At 38.4% G+C, this 24,477-nt stretch overlaps 1 long non-coding RNA gene across 1 annotated transcript; it reads right to left on the reverse strand.

Annotated features, from left to right (window-relative positions):
- Window positions 1–19,101: 19,101 nt before the first annotated feature.
- Window positions 19,102–24,393, reverse strand: LOC119716113 (uncharacterized). The gene is made up of 3 exons (XR_005263825.2): window positions 24,262–24,393; window positions 22,146–22,268; window positions 19,102–20,469 (listed from the first exon to the last, which is right to left on the reverse strand). It is a non-coding gene; the product is annotated as an uncharacterized lncRNA (long non-coding RNA).
- Between the last annotated feature and the right edge of the window lie 84 nt (window positions 24,394–24,477).

Consider the following 24,477-nt stretch of genomic DNA (forward strand, 5'->3'; position numbering starts at 1 on the left):
CACCAGTGTGAATACAGTCCTCTGACAAGAAACCTGCTCATTATCTAGTTTACAAACATTCAAACCTAGCATGTAAATGCACTTCGAGAGTGTTTGCTTTGATTACTCCATTAAACAAGAATCACATGGCCTTATACAACGTGTTTATGTACTTAACCTGTTACAGGAAGTAAGAAACTTTTAGCTACACCTCTGAACATCAGTTTGCTTTCTGTGTGCCATTTTGCCATTGCAAAACATTTTTGCACTATGCTTGTCCTCAGTTAAATCCAGTGAGAAGCGTATGTGATATCTTGCCAGTCAGCCCTGCTGTGAAGTTCACAGCCTTGCCTCCTCATCCCAGCATCAGCATCTTCCTTACTGGCTGTCCCACAGGAATTCACCTCAATTCTTTGTCTCAATTTAACTGTGTGTGATAGATAACAATATTGCTTCTTTGCAGAGGAGGAGAGCAAATTAGTTAATGTGTGCCCTTTTCTCTGGAAATATACAGTGAGCTATGAGCCTCATATTGTGATTTCAGTCATCCCCAGCCCCTTTGGCATGGTTTCGTGTGTGTGGTTGTTTGTTTTTCTTTTTAATTTTAATTAATCGGCATAAAGTGCAGAGAACAAAACTGATCATCAGTGACATTTTTAAAAGTAAGAATTCCCTTTTTATGAATTTTATATGGCAAAAAAATGTGTCTATCTCTTTAACAATGGTAACATATCTTAAAATACTGATATTTAAAATACTTATATATAAATATATATACTTATATATAAATATATATAAAATACTTATATTTAAAATAGTTATGTTACAAAGTGCTATAATTTTTTTGATTTCACTTACAAAAGTGGGCCTATTTTTCATATAAAAACATCTATCATGCTAATTTTGACATTTTCTGTTAAAGATTTGTAATAAAGAAATGTCATTTCAGCAGAGAGTTCTAATTAGTTGCCAGTAACAGAGGATAGTCCTTTGTAATTACAAATTCTATATGTGAGGAGAGCTGCCTTGTTCTCATTATAAGGACTGAAACCACATAGCATCACATTTCTCGTTATCCTACTAGAGGAATGCAGGAGCAGAGTAATGATTGCATTAGGGAACAGCACATAATAACAGAATCAATAACAGATATAAAATGTGATGACACTAAACTGCGAAGAAAAATCTGCCCATAGCAAAGCCACCACCCTGCTTGCGTTGCTCATGTCCCAGTGCAGCTCTCTGGTTGTTGCACAGCTCTTGAACACAAGGGCAGGAGTCTCTTTTCTTCAGATAATCAAGGCAGCCTGGGGAGTGATGGTACCAAGGGAGGGCTGGATCAGAAAGGGGGAGAGAAAGATCCAGCAGTTCCTATAGAATGTAATAAACACCACGGGAGAGGCGCCTTGGAAGTCATTTATCGCCTGTTTCGTGGCTTTCTCCTTTAATTACCAGGAGCTTCAGTGCTCAAGATTGAGCAGAGGTTGGTCAATATTGTCAAGTGTGACCAGGTTACAGTGCAGATGTCAAGTTGTGAATAAAGCCAGAAGCTGTGAGGTTCTCACCATTGCTAAAGCAGATCTATTTTTATTTCATATCCTGAAATGCAGCATTAGCTCAGAAACAGCATGGGAACTAGAACAGAGCAGCACACCTTGTGTGCTTAACAATTAAAAATGGTTTGGATTGGAAAAGCATTGATCCAGACAGCAGTGTTTGCTTTTCTGGAAAAAAATAAAAATAAAAATAATAAAAATAAAAAACATGCTATAGTCCTTTCTGAAGATACATTTACTTAATTTTCTCAGAAAAGAAGGCCAGCTTTACAAGGATCTCAGGAATGGTGAATGAAAGGGAAGGGCTATTAAAACATGAGTGTGAAGTGACTTATATGTAGAAACGAATTACTTATTATTTAAGCAACTATGTTATGTCAAAATAAAGATACATTATTAATAATGTTTATCTCACAGCATCTATTAAATTTGAACAATTTTATGAGGACAGGCCAAAGTGCTTGCAATCAAAGTAACACACTAACGTAATGAGACAAAATCTTAGTCAAAAATCTTAGTCAAAGGCTATGTGGGGTCAGACACATGAAACCTCATATTGCTTTTATAGCTATGTACAGTTTTTTGTTTTCATTTCATTAACACACCATCTGAAGGAACAGGTGCCCCTTTCTCAAGAACTCACCTGTCAGAATTTGTGCTCTGAACTGCCTCTTTCCTTTTTTTTTTTTTTTTTTTTTTTTCAGTCTACAGGAAGAGGGGGCCAGAAAACCAATGGTTTTCCAAGGCTCCACGCTCTCCCCGTAACCCAGATGGTGCCAGGACGCTGGGCAAGTCGTGGTGATGTCCCTCTGCAGTTAGACAGTCAGAGAGAGTTTATTTAAAATGGTTTTGCAGAACATGAAACGATCTCACCTTCCATAGCTTGCTTTTTGCTTCTTGCTTGGATTCTCCACCAGGAGCAGCTCGGTACAAGGCGGCCTTATTAATTGTCTAACCCCAAGTGTGCCATGCCTCCTGCCCAGGTACTCACCCACAGCGTGCTTTTGGTAGACCTCCAGGTGCTTTCCAGGCACTGCTTCCACCCTAGCCTTGCTTTCAGGAGTGCAGCAAATGCCCTGTCAGGGACAGATTAGAAAATATCCACCCAAGCTACCACATTGGAGGTGCTCAGAGGGGGCTCACCACCCCCATTGTTACCAGCTCCTGCTGCTGGAAGTTACATGGCCCACACTTATATAGTGCAGGTGGGTGGTGGCTGTGTCCCTTTCTGTGCTGCATAATCTGAGAGCTTCTTTTGACAGCTCAGACATGAAAAGATTTTGTTATTTTTTGAAATGTGGTGGTAGAGATGTTATACTCTGGGCCGGAGTGTCAGCGGAGGCTCTGCGGGGACGCACGCATTCGAAGTGACAAGCAGTGAATAACTGACATCAGGCATAAGTAATAGCTGTGTTCTGACTTTGGATGTTATTCTTAAAAACAAAACAGAAAAGAAACACAAGAGTCTGTGAATACAGTCTACATTTGTTAGCCTGAAAGGAGGGACAGGGGATACAGGAAGAATACAGAAGAGAGAAATGAATAACAAATAAAAAGTAGAAAAAGCAAGCAGAAGAAAGCTAGTATAGAGCAAATGGGAAAGGAATGATTAAAAGAGATGATGTAAGTACATACAACTGGATCAAAACTGATATGGAATTGCAAGAATGTGGGAGAGAAATTGAGGATGAAAGCAATCACACCATTACAGATGAGGAAAAAAAAAAAAAACCTGAGAAGAATCACGAAATCACAGAATTGCAGGGGTTGGAAGGGACCTCAAGAGATCAGTGGGTCCAACCCCCCAAAGAAAGTGTTTGCAAACTTCCTCTGAGTTATTGCATACAACCAAAATGACTCCAGCACCCTAGACAATAAGGACTCAGTTTTACAAAACGAGTGTGTGCTGAAGTCCCATCGACTGTGAGGCATTCTGTTTTTGAAGGTTAACAAGAAATTTGTGAAGAAACCTAAAATATAGAGCAGGAGTGGGTAGGGCAGTGGGCATGTACAGCTTCGAAACAATTTGGATGGTGTTGAAGTCGTACTGTAAGACAAATATTATCTTTAACCACCCCAGGAACAATGCCGTTATTTCAGCAATAGAGGAGTTATGCAAGGGAAGACATTTGAATGAACTTGTGGGCTTCTTCCAGTGACTGCAGTGAAGCTGATGACTGTATTTCCATTCAGACATTTCGCTTTTCTTTGTTAATCATCTGTAGAACAGAAACGGTGATGAGAGCACTAAGCTGTGTGTGGGGGTGTACTTATGCTATGTTCTTTCTCCACACACTGCCCATTGTTTTCTTTGAAAGGTATAATCTAGCAGGGCACAAATCTATAAAGTCACTGAAGTATTTTCCAAAAATGAAATATTTTACGTCAGAAAACCAGAAGGAGAGGTGAGAGGCTCCCAGGACGGGTCAATGGCTGAAGCAGAGCATCAGCTCCCATGTGGTGGTCTCATTATCACCCTCAAACTGCATTTTATGTACAAGAGCTGTCAGATAAAACATCACACTTTTTCAACATGCTGAACGTAGTAACAGGAGAAGCGTATGCATCAGCATGTTTAGGCATCATGAATCATGGAAGAGCCACAGTGCCCATCCATCAGAAAAAAAAAATACAGCAATTTAAAATTGTGTTTTGGAACTGAAACATCAACGGCCTGCCTTGTGTACTTTGCTGTTCATAGGACTTACTCAACTATACCAGAAAAAGACACATGTTAAATTTTGGGAAGGGGATGGAGCCAAGGCTGGGTACCATAGGGCAGTGACTGCACCCTGCTCCGCTTCCTGAGCAGTCACAGGTGCCAAAGAGCTTCCAAAAAAACATATGCTAGCATTTTCACAGCTGTAAGTGGAAAAAAAGATTTCTGTGCTACTCTTCCTGGTGTTGAATAAATATTTGCTATTTCCTCGGTTCACATGGCCTCTGCAAAAATATGATATGGTAAAGTTTGTAAATAATAGGGAGGTCTTGGGTAGAAGGCACCACACACAGCTAGGTACTTAACACAAGTATTATACACTAAATTAAATAAGGGAGTATTATACTGCTTAACTGGCTGTCATGTGAAACAATTAATGTATTTAATTGTAATTAATGTATTTAATTGTAATTTAATTGTAATGTAAAAAAAAAAAGAAATAAGAAGGAAAAAGAAAGAAAGAAAGAAAGAAAGAAAGAAAGAAAGAAAGAAAGAAAGAAAGAAAGAAAGAAAGAAAGAAAGAAAGAAAGAAAGAAAGGAGTAAGAGATTTCTTTCTTTTCCAGAATTCCTAGATTACTCTTAATGTAATTCCCATCTTTTCAAGTGGGAGATGTTTTATTACAGTTACCATATCCTGGGTCATCATCAATTTTTCCATTAGCAATGAGGAGATTTTGTTTGAATGAAATGATGGGAATTATTGGTGCACGTGATTTTTTTTTTTTTTTTGCATTTTACAACCCGTTGCAAAAGCCTTAATACACTTCACAGCTGCACCAAACCCACTGTGCAATATTTAATGACATATTGCTATTGACTATGCATGGGACTTTACTTACAATCGTAATTCCTAATTCTGCAGTGTTTGTTACAGATACCAAGCCCAGCCTCAGTGCAGAACAGAATCCCTTTTCAGAGATGCCTCAAACTTAATTAATTTTTAGTTCATGCCTTCAGTGATAGACTTCCACTACTGCCCAAGCATTTCCTTGAATTTTGACCAGGTTCATTCAATATTTATAATCTATTAAACATACAGACAGAACACATTTAGTTATTTGGCAATTATTTGTTTGTTGTTAATGCTGTGGATTTAAATTTAAGCATATATTCAAGAGGTACATACATCTTTGAATAGCTTCAGTGCTGCACCAAGGAAAGTTTCTTCAGAGATAAGTAAAATAATTAAGAAGACTGCATACAGCTGATTTCATGGAGAAAAATAAACAAATATTCTTCCCTAATAAAGTTTCTGGCTTTTATTTATTATATGCCTTAATATATTATACTCTACCTTACTTAGTTTTACAAAAATGTTCTTAATACATTTTATTCATAAAAGAAAGTGTCAGAACTGTGTTGCTAAAACCTTCTGACTCTGAAGCAGGGCCTTCGTGCCACCAAGGGACAGCTTGGGTTTGCACAGTCCAAGTGAAGGACGTGGGGGACGATGTGCTCTGTTCCTTGCCTTTTCATTATATATGAAATATATATGAAATATATATGGCTGATTTATAGCAACATCTACTTTGTTTTGCTAGAATGGCTTTAAGTATGCTGGGCAGGAAACATTGGTGCAATTGTTGAGCATTTAGTCCCCAGTAGGGTTTTGAGAAGCATAAAAATATGGGATTGGTCAATAAGCAAGTGACAAACATTTCTTGGTGCTTTAATTATTCCCTTTCCAGGAATTAGCATTCTGCTCTTACTGTGGTTTGTGCCTTGACTTGATACCCTACTAAAAGAAAATGAAACAAAACTGTTGTGTCAAGATACGGGTCCGAGTTACAAAGTGCTGGCCCAAGACCCCATGACAAATCAAAAGAGGGAGCAGAAGCTATAAGTCATAAATGTTTCTGTAAACATTGCCCAATACCTTTTTGTTTATGTTATAATAAAAGTTATAATAAAAGTCTCCCTTTCTGATATTTTAAAGTACTGCTATGTTTATTGAACTGATCTCCCTTTTGATTATAAGTAACAACAACCATGTATTTTCAGTATTTCCCTGTGCTCATACAGCCCAGAGCAAGGTGCTGTAAGCAGAGCAGTGTCTCCTAGCCAGGCAGACAGCTGGTAGGAGGGGAATTCATGAAGCTGTTAAAGACTTATGGGACTTCTACTGTCTTCACCCTTTTTTATGTGTCATATTCTGGGGACACTGGATTTTGGTTGCTTCAGTCAAAGCGCAGGCAGACATCCCAAGAATGAAGAGGTTCACAAGCATCAAACATATTTCCGTGTCCCTGGTAAGGGGGAGTCCAGTCCATGAGGAACTTCTTGCCACTGTGTGACCCTACCATGGTGCCCTCCCAGTGGATGGTGCATCACAGGTTGTGGTTTGTCCTATTGCTTTGGCACAGGTTAAGAAGTATAAAAACATCAAAATTGGCCATTGACTTCAGCACAGTAGCTGACACATTTCCTTCTGTTTCATGACACCTTGTCCCATATTTTTTTTTGAGTACATTCACTTGAATAAAACAATTATAATATATATATATTTGAAGTTATGACCAAAAAAAAAACATCTTTTTCTGTTATTATATTGTAGATGTAGTGTATATTTAACTTGAAATTTACCTTTGCTAATGATACAGGGTACTCAAAATGCAGTTAGTCCACAGTTTGAACCTTCTGTTTCTGAATCACTGTCCCTCATTACACTACAGATTGCTGCCGTTCATAAGAAACCTTGTATTATAAACTGCTATCCTTCTAGGCCTCGTGTGGCTTTATAGGAAAGCATCTATTCCCTGTGTGTATTCTCTCAACTTTCTTGCCAGATGGTAAACTTGCCATTTTGAAGGGTTTCCTTTTTTTTAAACTTCAAAGAATTTTTCACCATTGGCTGTGCAAGAAGGTTTGTTGACCTTAAATAAACTTTTAAATAAAAAACTTCTAATATTAAGTCTTTTCCATTATATGTGCTAGTCATAGGAAGAATGATGGAAACTGTGTCCACCTGAGTTAAGTCTGATCATAAAAAGGCACTAAATGCAAATCTGCTTGAAACACTGTGCTTTCAAAGAAAACAAAATGTCATTTAATTTTTACAGAGGTTCGTACTAGTTTTGTGTTACTTTTTTTCTGCCCAGTTTCATTTGACCAGAATGGGCTACAGAGTGCATTTGACTGCACAAGGAATTCAGGGCTACCTTGGGACATCATACGAGTTTTTGTTTCTTGAAGGAAAGAATAGAAAACAATCTCTGAGGACACAGTTAATCGGATATAAACCAGCTCTGCCTTCAAGGGAATCACGTTCAGTAATTACCAGCAAGATTTCTAGCAATGAAAAGACTTCACAGGCCAGACTGTTGGTCTCCTGTATTTTACCCACAGCAGCACCTAAGTATCGCAGTATGGATATATAGGTTCCTACCTCTACAGCCCCATCCTCTAGAAACCCTGTTGATATTTTGCTTTCCTCTTTGTATTCTGTCTCTTCACAAAGTCCCCAGAAGAACTAGAGCAACCATTTCCCTTCTCAAAAACTGTAGCTGTAGATGGCAGGGAAATCAGGAAATGGGGAAAGTGCTCATTTCTGTACTTTTTAATCACAAGATAGTAAGTAATGCTTTATACAACAACAGCTAATATACTCATATTTTATTGTCTTTCAAAGCTTGAAGATTTTTTATTTTATTTCTTTTAGAAACTGCTGTGTGAGCCTAAGACTCATTGACTCATAGATGAGGTGCACGGTAGATTTTCTACTTGGAAATTAAAAAAAAATAAAAATATTAAAAGGTATGAGTCCAAGTAAAATGACAAATTCTGAAAATTCTACTATGGAACAAAAAAGAGGTATTTATGAGATTAATGCACTTCTCATAACATACCATAATTCTGCTGGGAAATTATAAGAAATCTGAATTCTATAAAGTTGTAAACAACAGAAACTGCAATTGTTATACAGCTAAAAAAATTCTTCCCATATAAATTTATTTCCAACATAATATACAGTATATTTGGTTTGTAAGTAAACAAAAGTGATGCATGTGCATGCTACGAGTCATATATGCAGCTAGATTAAAAAATAATAAATGGAATATGCAAATAATGCGTAAAATATTCACTAACAAGATTTTTTTTTCACTTATAGTGTGACTGTATATTATATCGATCATCATTAAACATTCACTGTTCAATAATGTGAAGAAAGAAAAATCAGCAGATCAAAATGAAACCATACTTGCATGCTTCATTGGAAGCTCCTGTTTCAATAAACTAGCTCTGAGAGTTAATGAATATACTTTCTCCTTATCTGAAACATTAATCTGATACTTGTTTTAGAAGTATTTGGGGGGAAATAACTCCATAATAATAAAGCTGTTGCTAGGAGGCCTGGAGAAACCTAAACCAATTTGGCTTGAAGAAATAGATAATCAGTATCTTAGCGCATTCTTTCTAATGTGTTCCTCACGCTTTTCAACGACAGCCGAAAATCAGTGAGTTGGGAATAAATCTACATTCTGATTGTTTACCGAGCATAATGAGGGCCTCAAGCAAAGAAATGCATCATTTGCTTTGTACCTGTGGCTGAACTGCAACACATCCCATGAAATACACACTGAATACCGCGCAGGATGTGGAGCAAAAAGCCATAATTTTAGATGAACACCTCCTTGTCCTACAGCAGGTATTGTTATTTGGAGGAAAGTTTAAAACTGTCCATCTTGGAGAGGGTTTCTGGTCATTTCATATCGTATCGCAGTGGCCTCAAATTTCAGTTCATTCCTTGTCTTCCTCATACTTCTGGTCCAGATTTAGTTGGTGCCTCATTCTTCCTCATTCTGTTGGTGCCTGGTTCTAGCTGGTGCCTCATCTTCCTCATTCTGATCCGGATCTAGTTGGTGCCTTTATTTCTCTCAGCTCCCACATTCCCCAAGTCCTACTTCTCTACCCTCTTCTCCGCTCTCAGCCTCCTTCTGGAGGGGAAGAACTGCAGCTTTAATAGCATCCCCCCATCAAAAATGTGATCACTTTTCTCACTCAATAGTTACATGTTCTTAGAAGCACTCATTCTGGGGGCTTTGGTGGCTCCCTGGGCATCTCCAGATTCACACCCCACATTGCCCTCTGTTCCTTGCCTGTGACCTGGTGTATTTTCATTCTCCTTCTCACCTTGGTGCTTCTAACCCTCCAAACCAAAACCTTTTTTCTCCCTCTGAGCATGATCTCTCTACAACTGTTTCTCCACTCCTTTCTCTTGGCTGTCCTATTGCTTCTCAAAATAGAGCAGGTCTATAATGGAGCTTCTCATATTTCCTCCGAAAATGTCTTCCCTCCCCCATTTCTTGATCACCAGTTTTCTCCACATTTAAGCTCAGCGTTAGCTTTGATCTTTCTCACTTTATTCTCCTTCTCACATTGCAACTTTAACTAAGTCGTTTTACTTATCCTGGAACGTTCTAAATAAAAAACCCTTTTTTGTAGGTATATGATAAAAAAAAATATCGAATACTGATCATCTCATAACTGGTATTAACCACTTCCTATTGCTCTTCTTAACTGTCCTGTTCCTTTTCTTTAGCCGATATACTGTACACCTTCTCAAATAAACTATGCCTGCCTGACACTTGGGTTCATTCACCAGAGTCTCTATATATCTTCCTTATAAAATTCAGGCTTCTTTATCCTCATTTTTAAGACTCTTTTCAGCTTTTACCTGACCATATCTCAGCTGTAGTTTCTCTCTACTCCCCTCATCTATCTAGATTTTGCTAAGATTTCACTTTGTCCCTCTTTTTCCTGGTAATCTTCGTCCCTCTCCAAACAAGTTTATTTTTCCTTCCTTTTTCATTGGCTTTCTCTTTTCACCTTGAGCCTCTAAAATATAAACATTTACTTTACATTGGACTCAACTATTAAGAAAAAAACATAAAACATATAAATGATCAAATTTATGTCTGCGGCTGGTATTTACAGTGCAAGAAGAGGAGAGAGTTATTCATCAGATTTCAAAACACAAAGAGAATACATTGCTCTTTGCCTATTGTTGTTCAAGCATTGTACAAAGCATTTCTGCCAGCAATATAACTTGTGCTAAGTTCATTACATTAGGGCTCTATCACTGAGACTTCCATTTCTCTGGTGCAACAATAATTTTCTTTAAATCTTGATTCAGTAAAGTACTTAAACAGATGTTTTTGGTCAGACTTGTGAGTGACCTCACAGATAATACCCAAATTGTATATCTTGTATACTTGCAATTAAGCACACAACTACTTTTTCTACTGAATTTAAGCTAGCTTAGTGGTTTATTACATTATCTGGGCATTCAGCACATAAAAGAAATCATGTAAAGAAATATATATATTTTGCAAGATGCTGGATTTAATAGGATTTTTCTTTAAAAAAATATATATATATATTAGCTGAGACATTTACTTCCTTTTCCAGACTAAGACATTAGTCTGCTGGTTTTTTATGGAAACTCTCAGATAAAATAAAGTTTGTTAAAAAAATAATAACAGTAATTTAAAAAAATGCAGTGATACCTCCTTATACTAACACCTGAAGATGAAAGTGATTGTAATTTTGATTCTTCTGCGCAGAAAGAATGCTGTACCACAATGACACATTTTAAAATCATTTCTGTTAGTGAATACTTGCTTCTTCAGAAGTAACGATAAAGATAAATGGGTATGTAAATGCAAAAACATTATTTATTGAAGCAAAAAAAAAGGTTCTGTGTTCTTTCTCAGGTACTACTCCAAGTTATTATGGCATTAATAATGGTGGAAATACTGCAGACTCTAATTGTTTTGTGTCTGGAGCCTAACCAAAAAAAAGGCTAAATGCATAGAGAAAAGGAGATAAAAAAGACATAATATTTATCTGGTACTAAAAATTGATATATCCTTAAAATATCATGCAGCATAGGAGGAGTACTTGGAAAACTGAGTAGAATTTATATACACATAATAAATTTTCAGCTTACAAAGGAGAGAAACTTTTCTTTATAGATAAAAGCAACTCCTTTTCACTCTTTTAAACATTTACAAGTAAGGATTTCCAATATTAATGAATAAAGCTCTGCAGCATGGCTGTGATGTGAAATACCTACCACTTCCTCAGGGAAGGGAAGTTTCATGACTTGATCACACGGTAAATGTTCATCAGGCTTACAGAGGAGCCATGAATACTGCTAAAACAGCTTGGCGTAGACTCTTGGATTTTGACCAGATTTTTCCTCCCAGAAATTCCCCTTTTTGGATCTGTGCCTCAAACAAATGCCACCTTTGCATATCTTAACTACTCCTTCCAGACAGCATTTTTCAGAAACTACTGCGTTAAAATCTCAGAAGCTCCATGTCTTTCAAAATATGTATGCCACCGAGAGGACAGCTCTCAAGGTTGCTTCTGCTTCCCGGAATATTTTTCTATTGATCTGCATTAAAAATAGATTCCCATGAGATGTCTGTCTTGGTGAATACCTTTTAGACTATTGCTAGCAGCTCCTGAGGATTTAAGCTATTCTATAGACGGCATATGTATAAATGTAGGTCTTTTTCCTCCAGGTAACCAATAGCTGCATTTAAATATTAGATAACATATGGGCTGGGGGGAAAGTTGGGGATTTTCTCACGCAGTGCACTGTTGAATAGGAGCACAAAAAGCTGAGCTCTGCAATGCCCTGAGCATGCTGGCCAGGGTTCAGCACAGTTCCACACAGCTGAGATGGTCCCTTTGATCTGTGGGATCAGAGGTTCAGCCTCATCACTCATCAGACCACTGTTAGGCTTTTAGCAGGGAACTTTAGATTTAAGTTCTCGTTTTTACACATCCCAATCTGCTCTTGCTGTTAGGTCAGGAGCAGTTTTGGGCACCAGTGGGGTCTAGTGTGAAGGAATGGTGTTGACTCTTCACCCATATAGCAAGAGGTGCTGGTATGAGTCTTTGCCCTGTGCAAGAGGAGATGCTGTGGGGCAATGCTGTGAGATCGAACTCCTCTGAGTGGGCTCCCTGGCTAAATCCCATCTGCCTAGAAATGCTGTTATCCCAAAACAGTTATGAAACAATTTGCCACCTTGCTGTGGTGATGGAAGCATCACCACGTGCTGCTTGATGTTTTTGTAGTTTAGTTGGGACTAAACACTTCTGTGGTGTCACTTTATTCAGACTTTGGAGATGATGACATTTCTAAATAGAAGCTGTGTGGAATTCCAAAGATCTTATCTTTTTGTATTAAACAAGAAAAAATCTGCTTTGAATTTGTTTTCCAGTACAAGGGTTAAAACCTGTGGACCTCATTTTCTAAGCTGGGACCCCATTTCCATTCTATACGTGTGCAAGTGACACTTGTGCCTGCACATCTCACTTAATTGAGGAGTGAGTCATTCCCTCCTACATTCAAACCCGTGTTCCCAACAGCTGCCTCACACTGTCTTCTGTAGCTCTTCTTCTTGTTTACTGGAATTTTCTTGCATATACTATAGATTTCTTCCTAAATCACAGTCACAGTCCTTCAAAATTCTGACATTCTCAGTTGCTACTGGTAGGGCATCCAAGGCTGTTCTTCCTGTCGCCAGTTCTGCTGCTGTTACTCTCACAAAAATATTTCTGAGACTTTGGAGAGGTTTGATTCCTTTAGGCAAAGATACCAGCATTAGCCTGGTTCCCATGGCTACCAACGCCTCAGTCACTCTTCAATACTGCTTCTCTCATTCAAAAAAAAAAAAATAAAAAAAAATTCCTTATCTATGGACACTGCAAGTTGAATTTTAGCTTCCTCCTCTTATTCACATTGGCAATGAGAAACCCTGAAGAGAAAACAAAAAGAAATACAGGAGCGTGAAGCCCAGCTTTGATGGTTCTGTAGTTCTGTGAAAGGCCACTGCTGTCACAAGCACATCATAAAATCCCAGGCGTAAATCTGTCAAGGTCCATCATAATTCATTGTTTGGTTTACTTGATAAAGTTTGGCTAAATTTTTGTCACTATCAAGTCAAATAAGTTTAAAGAATATTTTGAACCAAAATGAGTGAATTTTGTTACCTGCTTTCACAATGAAGAACAAGAAACAGCAAAATTATTAACTTCTCATTTTCAATCAGGACAGCTTTAAAAAATTGAGGAAGAGAATACAGATAGCTGTGAACATCATTCACAGAATACAGCAATAAATTACACCTATGTTCCTTCTTCTTCAGGCAAGTGAAAGCCCACTTTTTTGATTGAACAAGATTGTTTTTGCCTTAATCCAGCATGTCTTTAAGAACCACATAAAACCTAATTTTGTTGGCTTTACAGTCTTTCTTCACAAACCCCATTGTATATACTTCAGTGGAATGGTTAAAGCACTCTCCTGAAGTGCTCTTATAGCAGGAAAAAACACCCAGTTCAGGTCTTCCAGGTTCCAAAAGAGTATCCCAAGCCACAAGCCAGTCAATAAGGTTTTCTTTACCTCTCACTCCTAAATCTAGCCATACAGTTATTTCCACTAGACACACTGACAAAACTCACATATATGCATGACTGGCTTTGAGATGAACAAGATTGTATTCCTGTAATTGAGTAAACTGGTTTTAAACTTCTAGTATTTTGGTAGTTGACCGAAACAGAAAGTAGAATCTCAGATGGAATCTTATCAATGTCATACAGTCGTACATTAGTATATCATACAACACTTGATAGCCCAAAATACCTGACTTGTATATAATTTAAAAAGGAACAAGTCTAGAGTGTCAGGGAACCTCATGCTGATTTACCACTGTATACATCTTCTGAACTGCACAAAACTGAAAAAAACAGAGCATTTTCTGGTGACAAAATATCAGTGGCAGCTGGTCAAAAGATGGGGAGAAACTGTCATCTTGTGAAAAAAAAAAAAAGTGCTTCTTTTCTTCTTTCTAACTATAAAGTTAAAATAGCAGCACTATATATAATATTTAATGCTTTGGTGTTTTGTTTTGTTTTGTTTTGTTTTTTTCTCGGAACTGATGCAAAATATTTGTATAACCGAAGAAAAGCAGCCAGATTTAGAACAGTAAAAATTGATTAGCTGACAGAAAAGTTATTTAAATTCAATGATAATGGCAGAACTTTTAAAAAACATTATTCTTTTGGGACAAATATGAGATGAAATTTCACTCTTGAACAGGATTGCTATATGACTTTCTAGCATGCCCTTTGTTAAGACCCTGGATTAAATCAATCCTCAAAGCATTTTTCCTGCAATGACACAGCCTTCTGCAGCTCTGCTATACCAAGCGTCTGCTGTCATGGTAGTTTAGCTCACTGATCCCTCTGAAGTATTGCTGTCCTAATAACAGTAATGGTAGGGCTATCTAGTGTCTGGATTTCCCTACATATGCCCTGTTGGATCTCTGGAAGAGCCGTATGGTGGAATTTGAGGAGCGTACATTTGCCCAGGATTTAAGGATAACAAAAAACAAGCTGGAATAGTTTCTGCATCACAGGTTTCATGCTACATTTGGATCAACTTTTCAGCATGTGTGAGATGAGTTTGATGTTTCAGGAAGGCATCAAAACTCCTGCATATGTACGGTACAAGTGGCCTCTTTGTGCGCAGTGGATGTGACACAATCGGGGTTACTGTGGACCATCTGTGCAGCACACGCAGTGAATCTGACACTTTCTGTCATCATCAAACATAATACTCATGCACTACACAGCAGAGGCTTAAATAATGGTCAAAGCCACTAAAACAAATAACCAACCCACAGCCATCCACACTTTTTCCACGCCGGGCTTCTCTTCAGGAATCTCTTCTTCCCAAAGCTGAGAGGAAAGGTAGGTTTCATTTCACCAAAGCACAAATTATTCTGACAAGGAATATGTACTTCTGGACAATTCACCCCTTTCTCAGCAATCCATTAAAATAAGCCAGATGAACTCCATCTAAGAGTGCCTATTTCTCTCTATTCATAACAGAGACAGCCTAAAATGAAAACCTCAGCAGTAAATGTTTGCTTGTTAAAGGCCATTACAACTGGATGATAAGCATTGTACTAAGCACCCTCCAAAAAGCTGTCAGCTAAATCTAGGTTGTTCTAAAGTGCTTTCTGCCACTGCATTCATCCTCCCTTCAATCTGCTCACTGTTCACAGCCTTTGGGTGTGTCAGAGGTCAAAAATGGGAGCTAACTTCACTTCTCTAGCACTGAATGTCTGCCTCTTGGATCTCCTTGGGAACTTTCAGGGACAGGGCAACCTTGGAAATATGTACAGACTGTGGGACGAGTCTGTAAAAAAGGATTGGAGGGTTCTGTTTGATGGCAAGCTTAACATGAGCCAGCAGAGTGCCCTGGCAGCCAAAAGGGCCAACTATACCCTGGGGTGCAGCAGGAACAACACTGCTAGCTGGTCAAGGGAAGGGATTGTCCTCTGGTGCAGCCTCACCTCGAGTACTGTGTGCAGTTTGGGGCACCACATTATAAAAAGGACATAAAACTCTTAGAGAGTGTCCAAAAGAGGGCTACAAAGATCATGAAGGGTCTAGAGGGCAAGACATATGAGTAGTGGCTGAGGATCCTTGGTTTGTTCAGCCCCGAGCAGAGCAGGCTGAGGGGAGGCCTCATGGCGGCCTGCAGCTCCCTCACAGGGGAGCGGAGGGGGAGGCGCTGAGCTCTGCTCCCTGGGGACAGCGACAGGACCCGAGGGAACAGCATGGAGCTGGGACAGGGAAGGGTCAGGCTGGGGGTTAGGGAAAGGTTCTGCACTCAGAGGGTGGTCGGGCACTGGGACAGGCTCCTCAGAGCAGTGGTCATGGCACCAAGCCTGCTGGAATTCAAGAAGTGTTTGGACAATGCTCTCAGATATCCCAGGTCTGATTTTTGGGTGGTCCTGCATGGATCCAGGAGTTGGACTCAGTGATCCTTGTGGGTCTCTTCCAACTTGGGATATTCTGCGATTCTACGAAATTTCTCTCATAAACCAAGCATGCATTAATATTCAACTAAAAACCTAATTGCTCTCTCGAAATGAACATGTACATATTTCCAATCATTAACATCCCCTTTGATACCAATTGCAGTAAACATTTTAAATATGACAGCTTTTCTTAGAATTTTCATTACTATAACATGCACCTCAAAGGAAAACTGCATATAATTTGAAGCATATTAATGAACTCCAGTTTATGCCAGTTTATCCAAGAAGGTACCCTCATTGAGTTCATTTGAAAAACAATGCCTGATTCTTAGGGAATTAGACCTTTCACAATGTTCTGGGTGCTGCAAGTTAAATTTGGTTAGTAATGGTGAAAAGACCCTTTTATGTTTGTGAAATTGCACCAAATCCTCTTATGTTACGTGTGCAACTTGTAAAGTTTGTTAGGACTATTATGTGCAGCCTAATCTCTGCTCAACACAACAAGAAATTTTCAATATTCTTTGTGGCATGAGAAGTACTAGGAAATAATTCAGCAGAACTACTCACTACAATTTTTTTTAAGCATGTTTTGCTATCAAATGTATGTTTAACATAGTCTTTTAAATCTGGTAACAACTTACCTTCCTTTTAATTGCTCCCTCAAGAATCATTGTTCTCTCATATGACCTATTAATAAAAATAATATACCAATAAAGGAATGAATATGTATAATATAATGTTTATTTATAAGATACTCTCTCTTCAGTAAGCTGTTCTGACACACTCCCCTCTCTGAAGACCTCATGAATTTGTAATTAACAAGGCCTTATTTTAAGAATTTCTTCTGCACTGATAAGTTTTCCACATTTCATGATCTTAACTATGAGGAAACTGTGCCTTATACTTAAATAGGAAGAAAAAAAATAAAATAAAAATAAAAATAATAATAACAAATAATAATTAGTAATAATAATAATAATAATAATAATAAAACAACAACAACAAAAAACAACAAACAAAAACAAAAACAAAAACAAAAACAAAAACAAAAAACAAGAAGCTGTTTCACTCCAAGGGGAGTGAAATCTCTCCTTTCAATATTTTTAGGGTCAAGGCTGTCCCCCTGCCAAGCTGAATATGTGTGCATGAGGAGCAAAGAACACCATCCCAGAGGGATGGGGGCAGTGTCTCTGGATGCCCTAGGAGGCAATTTACCTTTTCCAGCAGCTCTTCTCTTCCCTGGGGGTGAGTAGTCCTTGCTCATTCCTGAAATCCTATTCAGCCTCTGACTGTCATGTTGCTCTGGCTGGTGTGGACACTTTCCCAGTCTGAAGGCCTTGGGTGGAAGTTGCATGGCTCACAAACACTTGTTTGTTGCTCTAATATTTTTCTAGTCCTGATCTATTCTTTTGTATAACATCAACACTTCAGATAAATATTCAGAAACCATTTATCATGCCTGAAGCTTTAATCTTCCATGACTAATTGAGCTATATCATTGAGTTTAATGTTAACTTTGATGAACCCATTTTTTTCCCCAATTTTACTTTATAAAGCTGGCATGGATGAGACTTATCAATATCAACTCCATATTTTGCACATTTACTGTGTCACATGTTAATTCAAGATCAGCACCCTACCCTTATTTTGCTGTAGAAGAGGACTGACAAAAAAAGCACTGAGCCTCCCCAGTGCCTGGATTGCAAATACCAGAATTCATGGACCTTATCTGGTATAGCGTACCTGTCTCTCTTTCTCCACTGGATGGTATATGCACATTTATGCCTTGACTAACCTCCTCATCCTTGCTGTGAGCTTAGGAGGAAGTAGAAATTGTCAAGAGATTAGTAGATGGCACTTAACACCTTCAGAATATGCTCACACTGCTTGCGACCACATCTGTAGAACCATAGCATTACGCTGCAGGCATTCACATATTTCTTCTCCTTTTCTTTGTCCACTATGCCTCAATTCTAGTATATTGGTTTATTTATTCCATGAAAAACATTACATATTTCAAAAATGAAAGCTTCTGGGAGAACACTTATTGTGCTCAAAGTCTCCCTGACTCCAAATGAGAGGTGACGGATAGCATTAAGGAGCAGAGGAAAGGTGTTTGAATCTCTCATGTTTTGAAGATCAGGAATATTGTTACTTTTAATTAGAATAGAAGTGTTGTTATAAAAATGCTTGTTGAAGAAGCTCTTTTGGTTTCTGTTTTTTTTTTTTGTTTGTTTGTTTGTTTTTGTTTTTTTTTTTTTTTTCTCTGATGATGCCTTCTGCTGTATAAAATTGTATTATATTCACTGAAAGACATAAATGGTGCATAAACTAATATAGTAATGCCTAAGCAGTTGTTCTTGCCTGAGACATCCAATCACATATGCCCTTCTTGATTTACTGACACAGTTACAGGAAGGTGATGTGCTGATGTTTGACCTCCATTTCATAGGAGAGAGGGAACTGCTGACAGATGTTGAACTTACAGGCTTGCAAGTCTGCAACGCTTCCCCGTCCTTTGCCAGGAATAGCTTTGATTAGCTGATTTTCAGAACGTGCTTCAGTACCCATTAGTTTTGCCTGGTTCTTGACAAAACATAGCACTACGCAATGATTTTTATTTTTATTTTTTTAATATTCATTTTTCTGTTGTCTTTTTTTTTCTTATTTCTTTTTTTTTTTTTTTCTGCACACTTATGTGTATAACAGAACAAGCAAAACAAGCACATTACTCTTCATCAAAATATGATACATTTCTTATTAAACAATGTTACTTGAACTATATTCTGCATTTCTAATCATCTTTGACACCGAGGCTCCCTCTTTTTTTTTCTATGATAGCAATAATTTGGATTCATTTTTGTCCTAGTAATGAATGAAAGTGGTGTGTAAATTCTATTCCCAGACTAGCCAGATTAACAACTGTAAAACCCTTCAATCCTCTAGTTGGCAAGTGATTTATTGACATGACATTCAAATGTGTTTTGCTTCAGCATTAATGACAGGAGTTCCAGAACTTCTGTCACTGAGGTGATAAATGGATCCTTATACATACAGCCTTGAAAAACTGGGACTGGTGCCATTTTTTCCCTTTACTTTATTGAAAAGCACATCCCTTTACATTTACAGGAAGTAGCAACTTCTTTTTCTCTCTGTGATTATAATACATCACCATTTTGTTTATGCACGGTTAATCATTTTATTTGACTTGTTGTTATTGGGAGGGTATAGGTTAGCATGCAGGAAAGTACACTGAAAACAGCTGTTGCAGGACTGATTTTTGACCTTGAAAAGGATAACTGGAATGAATAAACCAGCCTAATCAAATGCAATGGTAGTAAAACTGCTATAGTCATGAAACACATTGGCAATGCATTTTCTACTGTGTCTGTTTTAAGTATATCTATACAACCTTATAAAAAGGATTCCCAAGGACACACTGTTCCTAAACTGATGTAAAACCATTGAAACTATAGCAGTTGGTAAAATATTTATGCAAATGAAAAATAGCAGATTTAATCATAATGATATGAAAGCTCTCTAAGATTTGCAAAACTATATTCAAGACTGACAAACAGTGAGTTTCAATCAAAGAGAAAAGATAGATTTTTATTTTTTTTTAACGTTTTACTCTTTTTTACTCAGAAAAACAGTTTGCTCAAAGCCCCATCCAGTCTGACCTTGAACACCTCCAGGGAAAGGGCATCCAAAGCTTCTCTGGGCAACCTGTGCCAGTGCCTCACTGCCCTTACAGTGAAAAATTTCCTTCTTACGTCTAATCTAAATCTATCCACTTTTAGTTTAAGACCATTCCCCTTTGTCCTATCATTATGGAACCGAGTAAGAGTCTTTCTCCATCCTTTTTTATAGGACCCATTTAAGTACTGGAAGGCTGCAACGAGGTATCCCTGGAGCCTTCTCTTCTCCAGCCTGAACATCCCCAACTCTCTCAGCCTTTCTTCAGAAGAGAGGTGCTTCAGTCCTCTGAGCGTCTTGTAGCCCTCTCTGGATTCACTCCAACAGCCCCACATCCCAGACCTGGACACAGCACTCCAGGTAGGGCCTCACAAGGGCAGAGCAGAGGGTCACAATCATCTCCCTGCTGGCCACCCTCTGTTGATTCAGCCCTGGATGCAGTTGGCCTTCTGGGCTGCAGGCACACACTGCTGGCTCATGTCGAGCTTTTTGTCCACCAGAACCCCCAAGTCCTTCTCTGCAGGGCTGCTCTCAGTGAGTTCTTCTCCCAGTCTGTGCTCACATCTGGACTTGCCCCATCCCAAGTGCAGCACCTTGCTCTTGGACTTGTTGAACTTCATGCGGTTCACATGGGCCCAGTTTTATAAAAATATTCTGTATTCATTGAAGTGAACTCTGCTTTCAAAAGAAAGAAACAAACAAAAAAATCATGCTGCAATTGCTTTTATTTAGGCAAATTTATTGAAATTGAAGAAAAGTAAAAATACAATGGTCAAACAAAAATGAACCACTTTTATGCTCAAATATTTCAGTGAACCCCATTCTTTCTTACTATTAGTGGTGACCATGTTGAAGAAATTTTCTCTGTTGACTGTTTGACCTGGTTTGGGAATGAACAGTGAATTTAAAAAAAGTGTTTTCCCAGAACAAGAAAACCATTATCTGTTCTTCTGTCCTAATGAAATATTGTAGTAAACCCAATCAGCTAGCATGGGTCATTTGGTATTTTGAAAAGGTGCCATGTTCAGATGTCCCCGATAGGCTTACACCCTTTTCTGGTATTGCTTACACCAGGTGTTTCACAACTCAGTCACAGCACTGCTCTTGATGCATGCTGAAAGGACCCTCGTGCCAGCTTGCAAAGGCAGGAGAAGGCAGGTGAAAGAATCAATGTCAGCTGCCCCAAAATCACGTTTTACAGCCAGGGTCATGCCAGTGTGATTCAGTCACTTGCTCTGCTCTGAAGCTTGGTAGAAAACACTGCCCGGACCAGCAACAGCTTCTGCATCTGCAATGCAGACAATCCATTACAAGCACAAACAGTCCAGTGGTTTAAAAGACAGGGCCAATATTTTTTGAATATATCTGGAATTTCTAACATGAAAAATTGGGATGAAACTCCTGGATCAACCAACTTTCCTTTCTCCAGTGAATCTGCAGCTATTCTGCATAGTTTTCCATGCATATCCATGCATCTGGAAGAGGGATAGGTGGAAAATAGAAAATGCCCTTGCATGGAAAAAGCTTGAAAGCAACAAGAAGTGAAATGAACTTTGATGTACCCCAAAAAGGTTTAATACATATTTGTCTGTTGGGTGAAATAAATTGATGCTTTATTTATTTATTTATCCATCCTTCATACTAGTAACATAACAATTTTGTTAGTGATTTTTATATCTTTAGCTTGGAAAAACTTGATCGAAATCATTTCTGCTATATTTCTGAATGCCTGTTTGTTCAGAAAAATGAAGGTAGTTCCTCCGGCAATCAGATTTCCATGTAAAACTATCTGCTATGATTCCCAAGAGCTTTATTATATGTGAAAGATTAAATGTCATTTTCCCAAGTCTATGCAGGTTTTCCAAGTCTTATAGGAAACACTCCTACTGTTCAATAGTGCAGAATGCAGTTTAAGTGTAAGGTCAGCATTAGGTGAGAGGGAAATATGAGCTGTTTTATACTTGAACACAAACCACAGGCCTTAGAAAATACTGGTACAGTTTCAGTGCTGGGAGAAAAAATGATGATACATTTTTTACTGTTATGAAAAGCCTGATAAAGACTTAAATACGGTCATAGATATTTAAATAAAGTTTCTATTACACTGCTTCCTGATATTTTGTCAGATCAGATGGATGCAGGCAACATAGTATTACCAACCCCAGTCCCACACTAAAATCCTTGAAAGGATCTGAACATATCTGTAGGAGTGCATGGATTTGTTTTGCTAATTTTGCTTTAAAAAATAAAAATAAAATAAATATTTTTCTATCTTGTCCATACCTAGAATTTAAACTGGAGACATAATGATGCTGCAAAGTAGCATATTTTGATAACAGGTAGCACCTTACTTGTAGCTTGTGTTGCTCATCACTGGCTGCCTTTCTTAGAGGTGGCTGCTAAGGGCTGGTGGCTTTGTGTTGTCCTCATCAAAGCTGCTGCTTTGCAGTCTCTTGTAGCCAGCCTCCCATGACCTGTTTTCAGGGAGAGGAGCAGGTGGAGAAGCCATCACGAAAGCAGTGGTTAAGATTAGGTTATGATATATCAGCTTGTTTAGTATTTGTTAATACATTGTTAATGCAATGTTTATTATACATACATATACTTGGAAAGAGTGATCTCTGGGAAAAAGATGAGGTGAGTGACTTGGGGGAACCAAAGGGCTGAGGAGGAATTCTGACCTCAGTTACTCAGATGAATGATGGCAAGTGAATTACGGTGTTAAGCAATGTAAAATCATGGCTGTTGAAAAGCATGAACTACCCAGACATTAGAGCATTCTCAATTAACCTTATCAGCCCAGCAAAGAGGCCAGGTTCTCGCTGTAGCTCCATTAAGGCTCTGCTGACTGCAGTCAATAAAAGACAGGATATGCCACAGAGATAAGAATGGGGCGATAAAGGCTGCAGATGTTATAATGCCGTAACCAAATGTGCAGCCCTGTCTCTAATACAATCAGAGGTACTAGGGAGAGGGACAGAAAGTTCAGAAAAGAGTGGTGGAACCAGAAGCCTGTGAGGTAGAACTCACAGCAGCAGAAAGAAAAAAAAAAAAAACAGGACTTTAAAAAGATTTGGAAGTGATTATAAGGACTGATAACCTAGAAACCTGACTGAAATACCTAGAAAAAACTCATGCATAGGCTAATCTTTATTGGATCAGGAGGAGATACAATGATGAGGGACACCTATCCCACCTGCACTTGCTGAGAATTTCTTAAATCTTATATTGCGACTGCTGTTGCTGGATAGTGGTTGATAGCACTGCACAGCACCTCTAGCATAACAATTCCCACATTTCTATATCAGCTGAAAATTAAAGAGGAGGAATGGGATAGAGTTGCTAATGCAGCTGTTCGTGGCTTTACCACCTAAACCTCTCCAAAATTATTTTTAAGAGCTCCCTTGAATTTCAATGGAAAGTTACTGTGCACATGCTTTCTTTGTGCCTGTTCAGCCATAAATCAAAAAAGAATCTTTCCGTCAAAAGACCAGCATGAGACCAACCTCTGAACGCTAACCTCAGAAAAGTAGTCTTGTGCTGCTACAAAATTAGACACTTCTGTGTCTGTTCTGAATAAACTGTTAACCCTCACCATTTTTCCAGCGCTAATAGAAATAATTATTGCTATTTACCATTGTTGCTCAATCTTTTGAAAGTATGTGGTTAGGTGGTGTCCTACCTTGAGAAGCTTTTGCACAGGTTGCATATGCACAATTAAAATTAAAGAGGCACAAATACATTGTAGTTAATAAGCCATAAAGATCTATTTGAAATAGGGCTTTTAAGATGTGATTTGAACACAATGATAGAAAGCACCTGATGTGTGAAAAGTCCTAGATTCAGGAAATAAAAAAGAAAAAAATAAAAAATAATGATAATGCACTGGAAAGGGAAGCACTGATGTATTTGCTCTCTATATGTACTTTAGAAGCTAAACTAATTATACATCCAGTGGAATCAAAACCCAAACTTTATCTATTTCTAATTAATTGCTTTTTCACGGTCCGACGAGACTTTTGACACTATATTTGATGCAAGATTTGGAAAATGCTGACATTCACAAAGTTATCTACTGTCTAAACCAGACTGGGTTTGAACCCATGCTCCGGGGTCTGAAGAAGAGCTGGGTTTGGCTGAGTGCCCTCTGATAGGGAACTGCTGCTGCTGAGCAGAGCTGTCAGCTCCTTCATTTTAAAATGCTAGGGGGAGCCTGGCTCGATTTTGAAATTAGACACCTTGCTGTCTAATTCAAGAGCATGTTTGGAGCTATAAGTCCAGAGGTAGCATCATTTGCATAAAAAAAAAATAAAAAAATCCAAACAGAGGTAGAATTAAAGAAACATCTCTCTGTGTTTCCTCTGAGCTAGCTGAGTTGTCTTCCTGCTCAGTGAGCTGCTGGTCCTGAATCCCACTGGTAGCACCCACCATTTCTCATGCCCTGCAGAGTGAGCCACAAAGTCTTACCCAAGGCATCAGACTCCTTTTTGGGAGGCAGGGGGCTTTGCATCACCCTCTTGGAGGCACAGCTGTGTTGCCCCTTCCAACAGAGCTGGGGAAAACCTGAGCAGAGCCTGGCACTCGAGAACCCTCTTAATAAACAATAACAGAAGTAGCACAAAAAAATCAACATAGCATCGCATGCATTTTTTTACCAAACTGGGATATGAAGATCATATGGTC

Source organism: Anas platyrhynchos, chromosome 2, assembly GCF_047663525.1.
Source record: "Anas platyrhynchos isolate ZD024472 breed Pekin duck chromosome 2, IASCAAS_PekinDuck_T2T, whole genome shotgun sequence".
Taxonomy (NCBI): domain Eukaryota; kingdom Metazoa; phylum Chordata; class Aves; order Anseriformes; family Anatidae; genus Anas; species Anas platyrhynchos.